Source organism: Manacus candei, unplaced genomic scaffold (genome assembly GCF_025592945.1).
Source record: "Manacus candei isolate 608988 ecotype Guabito, Panama unplaced genomic scaffold, ASM2559294v1 h1tg000005l, whole genome shotgun sequence".
Classification (NCBI taxonomy): Eukaryota; Metazoa; Chordata; class Aves; order Passeriformes; family Pipridae; genus Manacus; species Manacus candei.
In genome coordinates, this window is record NW_026138053.1 from 1,263,443 (window position 1) to 1,277,749 (window position 14,307).

Sequence of the window (14,307 nt, forward strand, 5' to 3'; positions counted from 1 at the left end):
TTAAAATTATTATGGAAGGCCCCGGCTGCAGATGGGCCCAGGCTGATCCGCGGCGGCAATCAAATCGAATTTCCTTATCGTTGTATTATTTTAGGGTGTTATCTGGCCCCATAATGCAGTTATAAATTCAATTTCATCTGCGAGCGTTCATTGTTTACTGTCGCCTGTTTGCTGGGGAAAATGTAAACACTTTGCAGCCCTTGGCTGCAAAATTAATTTCTGGTAGAAAACAGGAAAGAGGGGAAAAAAAAAGTGGAGGGTGCCCAAAAAATAAAGAGGAAACAAGAAAGGTGGTGGCAGAAGTGCTGCTGGGCTTTGCACAAGGATTGGTCAGGGCACCAGAACTGTCTGAACTGCTTGTGCTGGTCAGCTGCTGTGGCTGGCTGCCACTCTGTGCCACGCTTAGGATGTCAGGGAATGGGGATGAGTGGGGATGAATGGGGGTGTGCAAGGATTGCTGGGGACAGGTAGCTGGGTGGCATTGGCAGCTCTCGCCTCTCCTCCCTGCTGCCAGTGTTTCTGCCTTGTGCAAAAGGAGAAAAAAAATACTCGGTGACCTGATGGGGCTGCCAAGGGAAAGTTGAAGGTCTCCCATTAATTCCAGACTAAAAATGACAAATTCATCTTCTACGACAATTAAATGAAGTCAGTAATTGATGCTAATTGATCTTCAGCCGAGAGGGCTCTTACTGCTTTGCTGTGCTCTCCCTGATGCTCTGGCACTTTCCCCCCTTCTCCACTCCTCCTCCTCCCTGCAGTCCTCTGGCTGTGGGGATGTCCCCAGGGCCCTGCTGGCTGCTCCTGTGCCTGCCCAGCCCAGCCAGCCCCTTGCATCTCTTTTAGCCGCTCGCTTCTTGGAGTTTGCATTTATTTTCCCTTTTTTTTTTTTTGGAGGCAGGTACCAGGCCTGGCTGTGTTAGCGACAAAGGATTTATAGCCTACAGCTGTGTAGGTTTCCACTTAATTTTTATAAGCCCAGCATAAGAGCCAGCGGGGGGTAAAGCACACTTGGATTTTCTCTACTTAAAATATTACAATGTTAGCACTTTTGCTTGGGCTCTGAAAAGGGGGCGGTGGGGGGGCTGGATGCATGTGTGTGTGTGTGTGTGTGTGTGTGTGTGTGTTTGGGAGTTTTTTGGTGTTGTTTTTTCTTTTTTTTGTTTTTTTTTTTCTTTTTTACGAGAGCCCTTTAATCTCAAGCCAATATGTCAAAATCAAATTAAGCCTTGGAAGGGGGAGCGGGCTCAGCGTGCCAAGCTCGCTCGCTGGGTTGTAAATGTACAATTGTTTCTGGGAGCTGTTATTAAAGCGAGGTGACTGCTGCCTATTAAGGGACCCTGACGTCACGTCCTCCAGCCGCGCTCGGGAAGCAGCACCAGGAGGAGGGGGACAGGGCTCGGCCACACGGTGACCACAGGGAAGGGATGAAACCACGGATGAAACCACCCTGGAGCAGAGCAGAGGGAGGGTGGCACCAGCCCTCACGTGGATGGGATGCATGGTGGCCCCGGCAGAGGAACCCCTGGGGGACCCCTAGTGACCCTTGGGGACACGGCGGTGTTTCCATGCAGAAGAGCAAGTTGAGGTGTCCTCCAAGGAACTGTCAGAGGGGGTGGGTTTGGGGCTTACAGCAGGGTTTAGTTTTTGGAATTAGGAGAGATTGCTCAGCCAGAACTTTCCATGGCCCTTCTGGAGAAGCAAAAAGGGCAAATCAGGGGTTTTTTTTCAGTTTTCTGATGAAAAGGTCCCCAGTTGCTTTGGTTGAGAAGCCCATTTCTTGCCCAAGCAAAACTCTTACAGCAGGGTGGTGGGACCAGCCAAGAGCCTCACCTGCAGAACCTCCCTTACCTGCAAGATATGGGATCGCTAATTAGCATCACTAATTTAGGGGAGCCGGACCTCTTTGTGGCACCATGGTTAGGGGCAGAGGGGGCAAACCTTAGCCCCCTGATGGGGAGGAAGGATTTGGGGTGCTCTGCTGTGGGGTACACACTCTGAAGGAGGGTCATGAGCCTTGCAGGGGGTCTTACCATGGTGAGATGCTGCCAGTGCATCCTACCATGGTGAGATCAACACCATCAGGAGTGTTTTAACTCCACATTTCTGCTGAGATTTGCTGCAAGCAAAATAACAGCAATGACAATACCATAAAGTATCACCGTTCTTCACTTGAAACAGTTTGTAATTATCCGTAGTGCTGATATCTGACATTATATTTAGACTGTGCAGGTCTTTAAGGTGGTCACTTGCCACCTTTTATTTCATGCAGTGGAACTGAAACAGGCTGGAGAAGCATGGGAGGCAGTGAGGAACTGCGTTGGCACACTTCAGATCCGCTCACCACCCTCTCCCTCTGACCTGACTTCAGCTCATACACATGCCAAGGCAGGTGGTCCCTGCTCCATATCCCCAAATCCCCGATTTCAGTGCATTGAGATGGGCAGTTTCATGGGAAGCCACATGAGACTGGATGCTGGGGTCCCAGCAACTTTACCATCAGCACTGGGGTGAGGACCCAGCACAAGGAGGGCCTCCTGTTGGCCATGCCATGTTGGGCAAGAGAGACCAACTGACGTCTGGGATAATTAGTCCTGGTGAGAGGCAGTGGTAGTGAGATGGAGCATAGCACTGCACTGGCAGGGCTGTCTTGCTTGCAGGCCACAAGGCAGTATCTGTGTGGCACTGGGCTGTCCTGGGTGGACACATGAGCTCATTAGGAGTAAGCTCAGAGACATTTCACATGATGCTGTGGGCAGGGTGTCAGACCCTGGGGTGAGCAGCCCCCCGGGCCCCCGGGGACGTCGGTAGTGGTTCTCCTGGTTCTCCATCATCTGGGTGATGTGGTGGAGAAGCTGCATGGCTGCTGCAGGCCACCTCCACTGGTCTTGCTGGGTTGCCCCTGGGAAGCAATGGCATGGGGAGTTGTGTTCTCAGGTCTTTATGGGTCCCACTAAATCCAATGTAATATACTGTAAATAAAGTTTATAGCTGAAATTGGTGTTTTACAGGGGCAAACCAAAGTCCAGCTGCAAAGCTACAAACAAACATGCTGTATGCAAAGGGGTGGCAGCACCAGTACCTCCCACCATGCCCCAACCCATTTTTGGGGCTTTCACTGGGTCTTAGGGAGAGCATAGCTTGCACCAGCTGCCTCTGGCTCTGGCCATGCTCATCAGCTGCACATGGCTCACAGCTCTTTGCCATAAGCAGCTGAGACCAAAAGTCATTTGCAAAGTGAAAATAAATTACTTTCTGCAAGTTCTGCAGGGAATTGCTGCTGAGGGCAGAGGTAGATGCCACACACAGGGAAACTGAGGCAAGGAGTTGTGCTTCAGAGTCATGTAACAAGGCTCCAGCAGAGCCAGGAGGAAGGCTGAGAGCCCTTGTGTCACCTTCCCTTGTGTCTCTGCTGTTGGTGCCTGGCACATCGTGCAGGGACTCAACCCTGTGCATGAGGCCGTGGAAACCCCACTGTGTCAGAGGCACCCAAAATACCCTCATCACCCCTCTTCCCACAGCCCTGCAGCCGGAGCAGCCAGTGGGCAGAACTGCGCCTGCGAGAGCGCTCTGGGTTGCTCAGCGATTCCCAGATGTGCTGTGCTCGCTGTTTTCCGGGAACCCGGCGGCCTGAGCAGAGATAAATAAGTGATACAGACATCTCTGCACTAAACACACATGACGCGCTCCCTCCCGCTCCCCCACCCCACGCGCACACAGTTCTATTAATCCTGACAAATTATGACGTACAGACGTGTAATGCAAACTGATTCATCATACATTCAAATCTGCTGTGCGGGAGCAGCGGGAGGGCAGAGGCAGACAAGTGTATTACACGGATAATGTATTTGACGTATTAATAAAACCAGCCGCATTGCTCAATCTGGAGAGAGGGAGGGATGCCGATACATCATGACAGATCACATATTGATGGAATCCAGATGTTGGGAATCATAGTCTTGGGGCCTTTCTTGTATTGACTAAAGGTAAAAAATGCAAGCTGTCAGCACATTAAATCTCCGCTCCACTCGCGGAGGCTGGGGGATGATTATTTATTTGTGGAGGACAAGGAAACTGCTCCCCGTGTTCCCTGTCCCGTTAGCCCAGCCATCTGTGAGGGAGGGTCGGGGAAGGAATTTTGAATCCTCTTGCTATTTCACTGCCTATAGACTGCAATGACCAGCCAAAGCGCATGTCAGTACGGTCCCATCATCTTGAAATCCTTGGTTCTGCTGATAGAAATCAGCTGAATAGTGTCAAAGTGATCCCCACTGAGCACTTGGTCTTAGATTTTTAGTCAGTGAAATACTCAAAAAACACCCCTTCCTTAGCTTTGCCGGTGTTGCCTTTGCTTCCCATGTTTTGCTCCTCTTGGACAGGGATGCTGCTCAGCTCTGTCTCCCTTTGTATTCCTTCTGTATCCTTCCTATTTTGTATCCCTTCTGTAACCTATGTATCACTCACATCCTGAGTGGTTTGAGGGAGCTTTACATATATGCTTATACACACCCACGTGTGTGTAACTGTAAAATATTTTTAGTATTTTTCAGGGAAAGATATTCTGTTACTCACTCTTTCATGGGTAAAGGTTCTTGTGCCAGTAACAACTCCAACTTTTATTTTACCTTGCCGAGTTGTTTTAAAATGAAACCGTCTCGTTTCAGATCTGCTTGGGTTGGACACTCTTTTAAGGGCTGCTTGTGTTCTTGAAGACTGATTGACTTTGGCTTGTGTGTGACAAGGTGTTACTCACATGGTAATATTATCTGTTGGGGGACACAAATATACGAATGTCCAATGGTTTGGCTTTGTGCTCCTCCACAGGAATAGCACCTTTCCCTCAAGCATCTCGTTGCAGTGGGTTAAACCCGCTGCTAGGTGTGTGGCCAGCACGGCTGGCAGGATGAAATGACACTGAGAAGATGGCAGAGCTTTGTGCTAATGGTCTTTCCAGGGTTATTGCCAGCCTGGAGAAGGCACTGTGCTCTGTATTTTTGGGCTCTGCTCCTGCAAACTTGCATTACCCACAGAGGGGAGGGATAGGGAGGTGGCTGGGACACAAGTGGACATTGCCTGGAAGACCAGGGCAGCTCAAAGGAGTGGTGTGGGTTTCAAAAGTAATGGACTTGCAGCAGAAAGGAAGGTCTGAGTACTAGGAAGAGTTTAAATGATTGAGGCACAGCTTCCTTGGATGCAGACCACTGGGACTTATATATAGGAACCTACAGAACTGTTATATAGGCTCAGAGAGAGAGAGAAAAACTCTTTATTGGAGTTCTATATTAGAACTATATACATATATATAAAATACATAAAATACAGAACTATTGTATTATATGGAACTAATATATAGGACCCTATAGAACTATTTGTGTGGCATTTTATCCCCTACCCGGATGGATTGAAAAACAGGAATAAAGAAATTTGGGGAAATAGAAAAGCAGACATTGACATATTGGTGTTTTCCCCAGGAAACCCCAGTGGGTGCATGTCATGGGTCTGTGCCCAGTGGAGGGAGATGCTGGGATGTTTCTGGTTTGCAGAGGTGTAGATGCCCAGGGCCACCCTGGCAGCCTGGGTCCCCTACAAAGCACTCCTGAAATCCTCTGCTCCCAGGAATGGTAGCCCAAATTGGAGCTATGCTGAGGGGTTAGCCTCACCCAGCTTTCCAAAACACATCCCCAGCATCCTCAACTGGCTGCCAGCTGGGCAGGGATTAGCACGCAGTGGGTTTGTGGGGTGGGAGCAGCCTGCCCTGTGCTCTGGGGTCAGGGCTCCGCTGCCGTCTCTCTGCAGGTCTGTGGTCTCACCGGACTGAACAGGAACTGGCACTGCCTGTGGATGGCAGTGGCCCCACTCGCTGTCCCCAGAGCGAGCGAGACCCTGCCGGCCCCATCTTTGAGCGTGCACAGCGGGGCTGCTGCCCTCGGACGTGGCCGGGGCACGGGGCTGGCAGTGGGGCGAGTCTCTGTCCCCTGCTCAGCTGCCCCACTCCCTCTGGAGCTTTGGGTGACCTGCACCATGCAGGGCTGTCAAAAGCGAGGACACAAGTCCCAGCAGAGTCCCAAAGTGCCTTTAAAACTCCTTCTTTAACCTCTGGAAGCCGTTTCCTTGCATGTGAAATGGAGACAATAAACACCTGAGATGAAAGGGCAGCTTTACTCTGCTAAGATAAAAGGTTTTGCTCTTTCCCCGGACTCATTCAGTACACGTGGAGAGGTCTGGAGGCTGAGCCGCTGGCAGGGAGAGCTCACCAGCCCCAGAAAGTAGCAAGGTCCTTTTTCAAGTTGGAGAAAAGCAGCTTAGAGGAAATATAAATTGCACTGAACGAGCAGGAGTTGAAAGTAGGGAGGGCTTCTCAGATGGGGAGTTGGAGAAAATGATGGAGGGAACGTAAGAATGACAAAGCATGTCGTTCCAGTGAAGTGCAAGATGATTTGCTTTAGCTCATTAAATACTGCAATAAAATATTAATAGTTATTGTCCCTCTATTTTTTGTAATTATCCTTGCAAAGAAGGATCTGCTGCAAGTCACTAATGTATTCCCAGCAGCGGGTTGCTTTTTAATACGGTGATGGCAGTCAGGGGTGAGGAGGGGGGGGGAATGAAAGCGTTTATGTGTGGCCAGAAAATAGTTGTATGATCAGGGTCATTAAGGAACTGGCGCTATCTACAGAGGGAGAGACAGAAGGAGGGGAAGAGGAGGCTGCAGAGACAGGAAGAGGGTGCAGGTCAACCCGGGAGCACTCGAGAAAGGACAAGATTTGAGGACAATCTGGTGTCCACATCCCACCAATTCCCAAGGAAGGAATTTGTGTTGCGGCTGCCCAGACTGGTGTGGCCAGATGTTTTCTGGTGAACATGGTGATTTCTCCACCTAATCAGCATGATGCAGCTGTGAACTACCCTGGAAGTGCCAAGGTACTGCTGCAAGTGCTCAGGTGCTCAGTGGGGACAGCTCAGGCACCTGGGAGAAAGACTTCAGGGTGCTGCATGTTGTGCCAGGAAGGGTTCCCTCCATCACAGCCCTCTGCAAGGCAGACCTGGTACATATTAGCTGTGCTGCTGCATTTCAGTGCCCTTTATCCTGTGCCTGTCCCACCTGGCTTTCCTGGGGCTGTGCCTGCTCCAGTTAGTGCCACAGCTTGCACTGTCACCTCCAGGTTCTGGGACCTCAGCACTTCTCAGTGGTCAGAAGACTCTTTGCAGGAGTTTCATCTGAGCAAGCACCCTGTGAGGGGTTCTCCAGGGTGGCTGGGGACCCAGATGATGACTGGTGGATCAGGCAGCATCTGTGGCCATAACAGACTCTAGCAGAAAGCTTTAACAATGTGGTGGAATGCTTGCTGCCAGCAGCAAAGAGCCCCTCTAAGGCTTGAAGCCTCTGCAGCAGCACCAACATTCTATTCCACTGTGGTCAGCCCAGGAGAGACCCCACTGTGCTTCTTCTATCTCTGGTTCCTGCTGCTTGAGCACAGTGGGATGCAGAGAGGCATTTTACTGAGCCTGGGCAAAGCTGTCAGCTTAAACACGGCATGAGGGGCAGCTGGGGCTTTTCCAGATAGGGACAGCCCATGGTGCCTGGGGTGGGTGAGCAAAGCCTGAGCCCCAGTGAAGGGCTCCTGGCATATGAAACCAACCTTGTGATCACTGTGATGTGACTTGGAAAGCCTTGGCCAGAGGAGACAGAAAACGCTCTGCTGTCAGAGTTGGAGAGAGCGGGGATCAGAGATCCCACTATAGCTCCTGGCCCCAGGCAGGGAAAACATGGGAATGTAGATGCTGGCTGGTAGTGTGGGCAGCAGTAGGGCAGTGCTGTGAGCCCACCTTGGGGAGCAAAACCTGTCCTGGGTATCTGCCCGTCCATCTGTCCAGGCAAGCTGAGGGCAGGGCAGCCGTGTCCATGATGCCTCTGCTTCCCATGCTGGAGGAGGGACCAGGGCTTTGGCCCCTCTCAGATCCCATCAGCTGACCCTCAGAAGAGAAACGGTGCTGACAGGTATCTAAGCGAGGCAGAATTAAGGGAAATGATAATAAATGTAGATGGTCAGGCGGGGGAATGAAATGATCCATCTTTTGCATGTTAGTCAAGAGGTGCTCGCAGGCTCCCCCCTCCCCGCTCCCATTCAATCAGGGCCTGTCAGACCTCCAGCAGGTTGGCATTTTTGTGAAGAATCTCTCGGCTAAAAATTGTTGTCATTCCTATTTCCTTGTTATCAGTCGGCGGCACCTCGGTGGAGCCCGGAGATTAACGCAGAATCGCCGGGCGAGCATCCATTCCCGAAGAGCCCTATCCATTACGCCGAGCTCGGCGGGTCCCTCCCGCCTCACCTCCCACATTCATCATCTTTAACGCTGACAGCCCGGCGCAGGCCTTTCAAATTTATCTCACCGCGTCCCGGGCAGGCTCTATCCGTCAAACTGCGCGAGAGGGAGCGAGCAGAGCGCCGTCTCCTCTCCCCTGTTCGTCGGGGAGGGAGGGGGGGGAAAACAACCTGCCCGTGTGAGGGACTCGGTAAAAGATTGGTCCGAGATACACAATTAATCATGGCTCGCATCAATTTGCTTGATTTACTCCCTGGAGGGAGAAGGGGCGTAAACACGGCATGTGCAGAAGCAGTGTGGAAACATAATGTGTCTGTCTATAGGAAAAACATTAACACATCATCCCCGTTGTGGGTGATTGATGGGGGAACGGGAGAGGGACAGCCCGGAGCTGGCAGGGTGACAGCCAGGAGCTTGCCAGAGAGATGGACCCAATGGAGATGAACCTCAGGGGCCACCGGTCAGGGCAGGTGGCACTTGGCATGTCCGACCCGCCCTGCACTTCCCTCCCACTACTCTTCCCAAGGTGGCAACCCATTCCAGGCATCTCCCCCCAACACCAGGACCCTCTGAGTAGGGAAGGGAGGTGGAAGGGGAAGCTTCCAGCCATTCTCTGTGTGTGAGGCAGGTGCTTCAAGGTACAGGCGTGTGAGATGTCCCATCTTCAGGGTGATGCAGAATCCCAAGCAAAACTACCTTTGCACATAAAAATTTCCAAGGCATATTTCATGTTCTCCACCATGTCCTAAATGGGTGGCCGTGCAGCTCACTCTGCCTTGCCTTCCCCTGAACTCCTCCTGAAAATAACTTTTTTTGCCTGTCCCTGGAGGTGGGTGCGTTTCAGGATGAGATCCAAATGTGTGGATCGTGCCTGTGAAACCCTTTGGCAGCCTTCGGGGCGGGAGATGCTGTAGCAATGAAAGATACTGTTATTATTAGATCCCAAGCACTGGGTTGTGCCATCCCTTGATGGCTCTGGCAGAGAGAAGAGGCTGACTTTTATGGAGAAAGTTACTGCTGTATTTACAATCCAAACCTCCTCGTAACCAGCCGCAGGGTGGAGGAGGAAATGCGGAGAGAGTGTGTGATGATTTAATGTGTCCTTCTTGTGTGCCTTTCAGCTAAGGAGCCTTCTCCCTCCTTCACCAACTCACACTTGGCCAGGCTCTGGCTCTGTGATCACACTCCCAGGGGAGGAGAGGTTCAACCAAGGTCAAAATGGGGAACCAGGAACTTGGAGACCTGTGTCCCAGACCTGCGTCTTCCCTGGTAAAATTTTTGTGTAAATAAATGGTACCCAGACTTCGTTGGGCCAGGTACTGTGTTTCCCACTAGCATCCAGGCAAATTATGGTGTTTGGAGGGGAAGATGGGAGTTCGTGAGAGCTCACTGCCACCAAGTAAATCTGTACCTGATATGTGTAGGGAATAACCAAGGTGACAGGAACACAGGAATACTGAAGAAGCAACCTGCGTGAAACCTGGAGCAGTGTGGAATGATTTGAGTATCCAAACACACTGTCCATTAATTGCCCTCTTTTTTGTCCTTGGGAGAAAAGCCTACCATGCTATCTTGTCTATCTCTCAGTTTCTCCAGCTGTCAGTACAGTGTTTCAGACTGTTCCTATTTCTAATTCATAGAGTATAAATTAAACTATTAGCAGTCCTGCTGGGGGCTACTCCCATCCTTAGGAAAGTTACCATCCCCGTTCCACGATGTGCAGCACCAGCCCACACCTGCACACCTGATACACCCAGCCCTCAGCCCGCCTCGGGGCAGTTACTGTCCCTAAAGACACCAGGCTGAGCTGAGGAAGGATTAGATCCATGACCCACAATTCTGGGGTTGCTTATGGTCCACATTTATCGGTTTAATTTAGTTTTGTTCTCCCCTGATTTAGTTGCATCTGAAGAGGGGTTTTGTTTCGTCTTATCTTGTGGAAATTACTCATAATTTTGTGGTGGCTGGTTAATATATATATATATATGTATGTATATGCTAGGTTTTACAGCCCATTTTTATCACCTTTTTATTATCTTGGGTCAAAAGCTTTACTGGGTTGCATTCAGGGAATTATGCAAACTAAGAGAAAATACCATAGCAAAACTATAGATTTTCTCATTAAACTCTGCTTGGACATGTAGTTATTGTAGTAAAACTCTAGTAACTATTACAAGCCCTAATATAAAATTATAGTTTGACACCTCAGCATGATTGGCCTTGCACTGCAGTTAAATTAACCCCTTCTGTCCCTTGCCTGCTCACACTAAAGGCTTTTACTGGAAGCTGGCAGGCCAGGCTCAGCTGGCAAGCCAGGGTGGCTTCACAGGAGCTTAGCCTGGGACTGCAGCCACAACCCCTGTGTGGTGTGCAATTCCAGAGAGCTGTGCCTGAGCTGTCAAAAAACTCCAGCAAGAATTTAGAGACACAGTGATGCTCGAACAAGGACGGATCCTGCAAGTCCAGGTGGATAGAGTCCAGCAAGGATGAAGGAGTCTGCTGGAGTTTGCAGAAGTTTCTCATCCCAGAAATTGCTTTGTTCCCACCACCCAAAGACTGTGTAATTCTCCCTGCTCCGTGCACAGTGGATTTAAGGAGCGATAAGCATATTCAGCGACTTAATTATCTCAGACGAGATTTTCTTCTCAATTACACTCAAGTAAATCTGAAGTGATTCCATTCGAGTGGATGTTGCTAGCCCACCCTTGTAAAACATAAAATCAGATAAAATATCATCCGTGCATTTTAGCAAATCTCCATGCCTTTGCCAGTAACACTGCAGCATTGGTGGGAGGTTTTTGGGACCATCTGATGCAGTGACAGTCTGTGTTTAAAACAACTTGGATGGTCCGGCAGGGATGGAGAACTATTTCCTTCTGATTGCCTGATTAACATTTTAAAACCATGTTGATAATAACCTGGGGTAGCGTGACAGTTCAGCAACTTCATTCGAGGGAAACACTTAATCATATTTATTATGTAAACACAGCTTGCCATGGCCCCATTAAATTATTAATAGTACCATTAACATATTTACATATAAATCTTATAGCAATTGATGGAAATGGCTTCAAGAACCTTGTGTTAGCTCCCTTTTTATAATGGATTCTCTCTCACAGATATCCATTTATTAAAGAGACAAAAATATTAATTTTTTGTTAAATGTTCATGTCAAAAATGTCACCTTTGCAGTTTTGCAAATTGCCATTTACGCAAAACGTACTGGCTTCGTATTCTCCTGTCTTAAAAATGGCCTGTTTAAAAATATTGCTTCAACAGGAGCAATTAAGGAGAATAAGAGTAAAAACATTTCAGTGATCTGTGGAAGTTTTTTGCAGTTTTAGTAGTGGTAAAGTTGATAAGTTGAGCAACACAAATACTGGGGGTTTGTTCTATCACTCCACCCCTGGAGGTACCCTAAAATGCCCCCAGTCCTCCTGCCTGGGGGTTAACTTCTGAGCAAAACATACACGGTTTCTATGCATTTGCAAAGCTGTTTGCTATTACTGGGACCCGTGGTAATTTACTTTAGGCTGGAGACACGTGCAGATGCCCCATTTGGAGCTGATCACTCTGACAGGATGCCATCCCCCAGTTATGCATGGGGGATGCTGGACCAGACTCCCAGGGAGATGCTGCTGCCCTGGGGAGTTCCCAGCATGGAAAGCAGAGGATAAGGCAGAAGGGATGCAGTTTGCACACACACAGGTTGGAGGTGCTGACACCAAGGGTCCAGAAACTCTCCTTTTTTTTTTTCCCTGTATTTTCTATGAAAAGAAGTGAGGTCTCCTTTCAAAACAGGAGTGGGAAACTGAAGGAAATAGGTGGCATTGTATAGTGGGACGTGAGGGGAACAGAAGAAAGAGTGTAGGAGGTATGAAGGCAGGTTTTACTGGACAGGATAAGGAGAAGAGGATGGAAGGTGAGTTAGTCCTTTTCTGGTTTCTCCTCCAAATTGTGCATCATTCCTAATCAGCCCAGCCCTGCTAATAAGCCTAATTAGGCTGTATACTGTAATACTTTTCAGGCAGCAGTGTCCCAGGGTGATTCATTCTCAGGACTGCCAATTTTCGCAAGTTTATCATAAGACTCTCAGGATTTTTTTTTTTTTTTTTTGCTCCTTAAAGTTTCAGCCCCTGCAATCAAGTGGTGATACAAGAATCTCAGTTTCCCTTTAAAGAAAATGGAAAATGCACGCTTTGAGCCCTGCGGTCAGGGAGGAAAGCTTGAGTATGTGCTGTGATCCTGGTCTTTAAAGCACGGAGACCAGAGAGCAAAGACAAAGATAACCGCAGGGTAGTGGAGTTGTGGGATAATTTAGATTTAAAGAGACCCGAGGAGGTGGCAGCGCACTTAATTTCTGGTGTATCTCAAATGGTAATTTTCATTAGCATTTTTAGCAATAAAAATAATAAGACATAGCTCGTGGTTTTGTGTGAACTGTGCATTCTATACATCTCCATAAGGTGAAGTATAAACCTCCGCCGAGAGCCCATCTGCCCCTTGCCCCTCCAGCGCTCCTGCAGACGTCCCACAGCAACAGCTCTGAGCTCGAGCAGGGAGGGATGAAACCAGTTTGCTGGGAAGGAGCCATAACTGCCTCAACTGGGGACCCAGCATGGGGCTCCCGTCCCAGCTCTGCTCAGGATGTGTGACCTTGGCAAGTTGCGTCTCCCTTTCCCACCACCCTTCTTCCCACCTGGAATAGAGGGGTGAAGAAGGCGCTTTCCCTTCTGGAGAATTATTGGAGAATTAGGCCTTATTATGGTAATGCAGAAGCCGAGGAAAGACGGACGAAGCATTACAAAGGATTTTTTTCCCCTTCTCAATTAAATGAATGTTCTCCTAACCCATCGCGCCCAGCCCTCGTGTGTGCTGTTACAGTTGTCTCTAAAAACTCTGTCTGATTTTTCAAGCAATTTCTCACGAAACAGGCACTTTCAGAAAAATCATAAGAAAGCAATCGTTTCAAATTGGTCATTTGGGACTCAAATTACTAATCTAATACATTTTTTATTGAGGGTTCCTGAAAGGTTCCATAAAACACGGTCTTTGAAGCTGCCCAAACTTGCCAGCCTCCCAGTCTGACAAATCGAATCCAACAATCCACTTTGTAGCTCAGGTTTAGGGCTTGTGAAGCCGCCACCAAAATAGCAGCATTTATATTTCTCCATCAATAGTGCCTATCTGGTCAGATTTTTAAATTCCCTTGGGTGTTTTGTTGATTTTCTTTTGCCTGTGCTGGATGTCTGTGTCTGTGTCCAAGCTGTAATGCTGATACTGGGGATATTTGAGGGGGGTGGTTGACCTGGAATCTGCTTCTGAGCATCATCTCTGGCCCTGCTGGGAGGAGCAAGCAGGAAGACAAAAATTGGGCCAGACGAGGTGAGAACTGGGAGCCAGAGACTGACTTTTTTATTATTTATATTATTTTCATTATTTATATTATTTTCATTATTTATAGAATTTTATTGGTTTATATTATTTATAATGTTATTTATGTTTTTCTTGAGGCTGTGCTTAGATGGGGTCCCTATAACAGCAGAGCACTATGCACAGTCCCTGTCCCACTGAGCTTGAAGACTGAACACAGAAAGGAAATGGAATTTTGGACATACATGGAATTTTGATCTCATTTCTAGAAATGAGGGCTTAAAGCATGAGGAAACTAATGAGATTAAATAGATGATCTCTGGTCCTGAGCCTCTGTGTCATGTCATGGCCACAAGACCATAGTCCCCTCTTTACAGCCATTTTTTGGGAAATAGGGGTAGTGCTGACCCACTTCCCAGTGGCCATTCTTTGTTGCAAAGCATCAGCCTCCATACACACAAAGCACTAATCAAATATATGTTAATTATCATTTTGGCAGATGCTGAGGGGTGTCTGAGTGCCGCCTTGAGGTACAACCAAAAAAACAGTGCCTCTCTGATCAGGTCAAATAAAATCCAAAATAAAACTCTAGGTCTTGACAGCCAGCTCCTT

General features: G+C 48.6%; 1 protein-coding gene across 10 annotated transcripts in view; it reads left to right on the top strand.

Moving 5' to 3' along the window:
* RNF220 (ring finger protein 220) overlaps positions 1–14,307 on the top strand; it is a 214,259-nt gene that overhangs the window by 100,243 nt on the left and 99,709 nt on the right. The window lies entirely within an intron of this gene.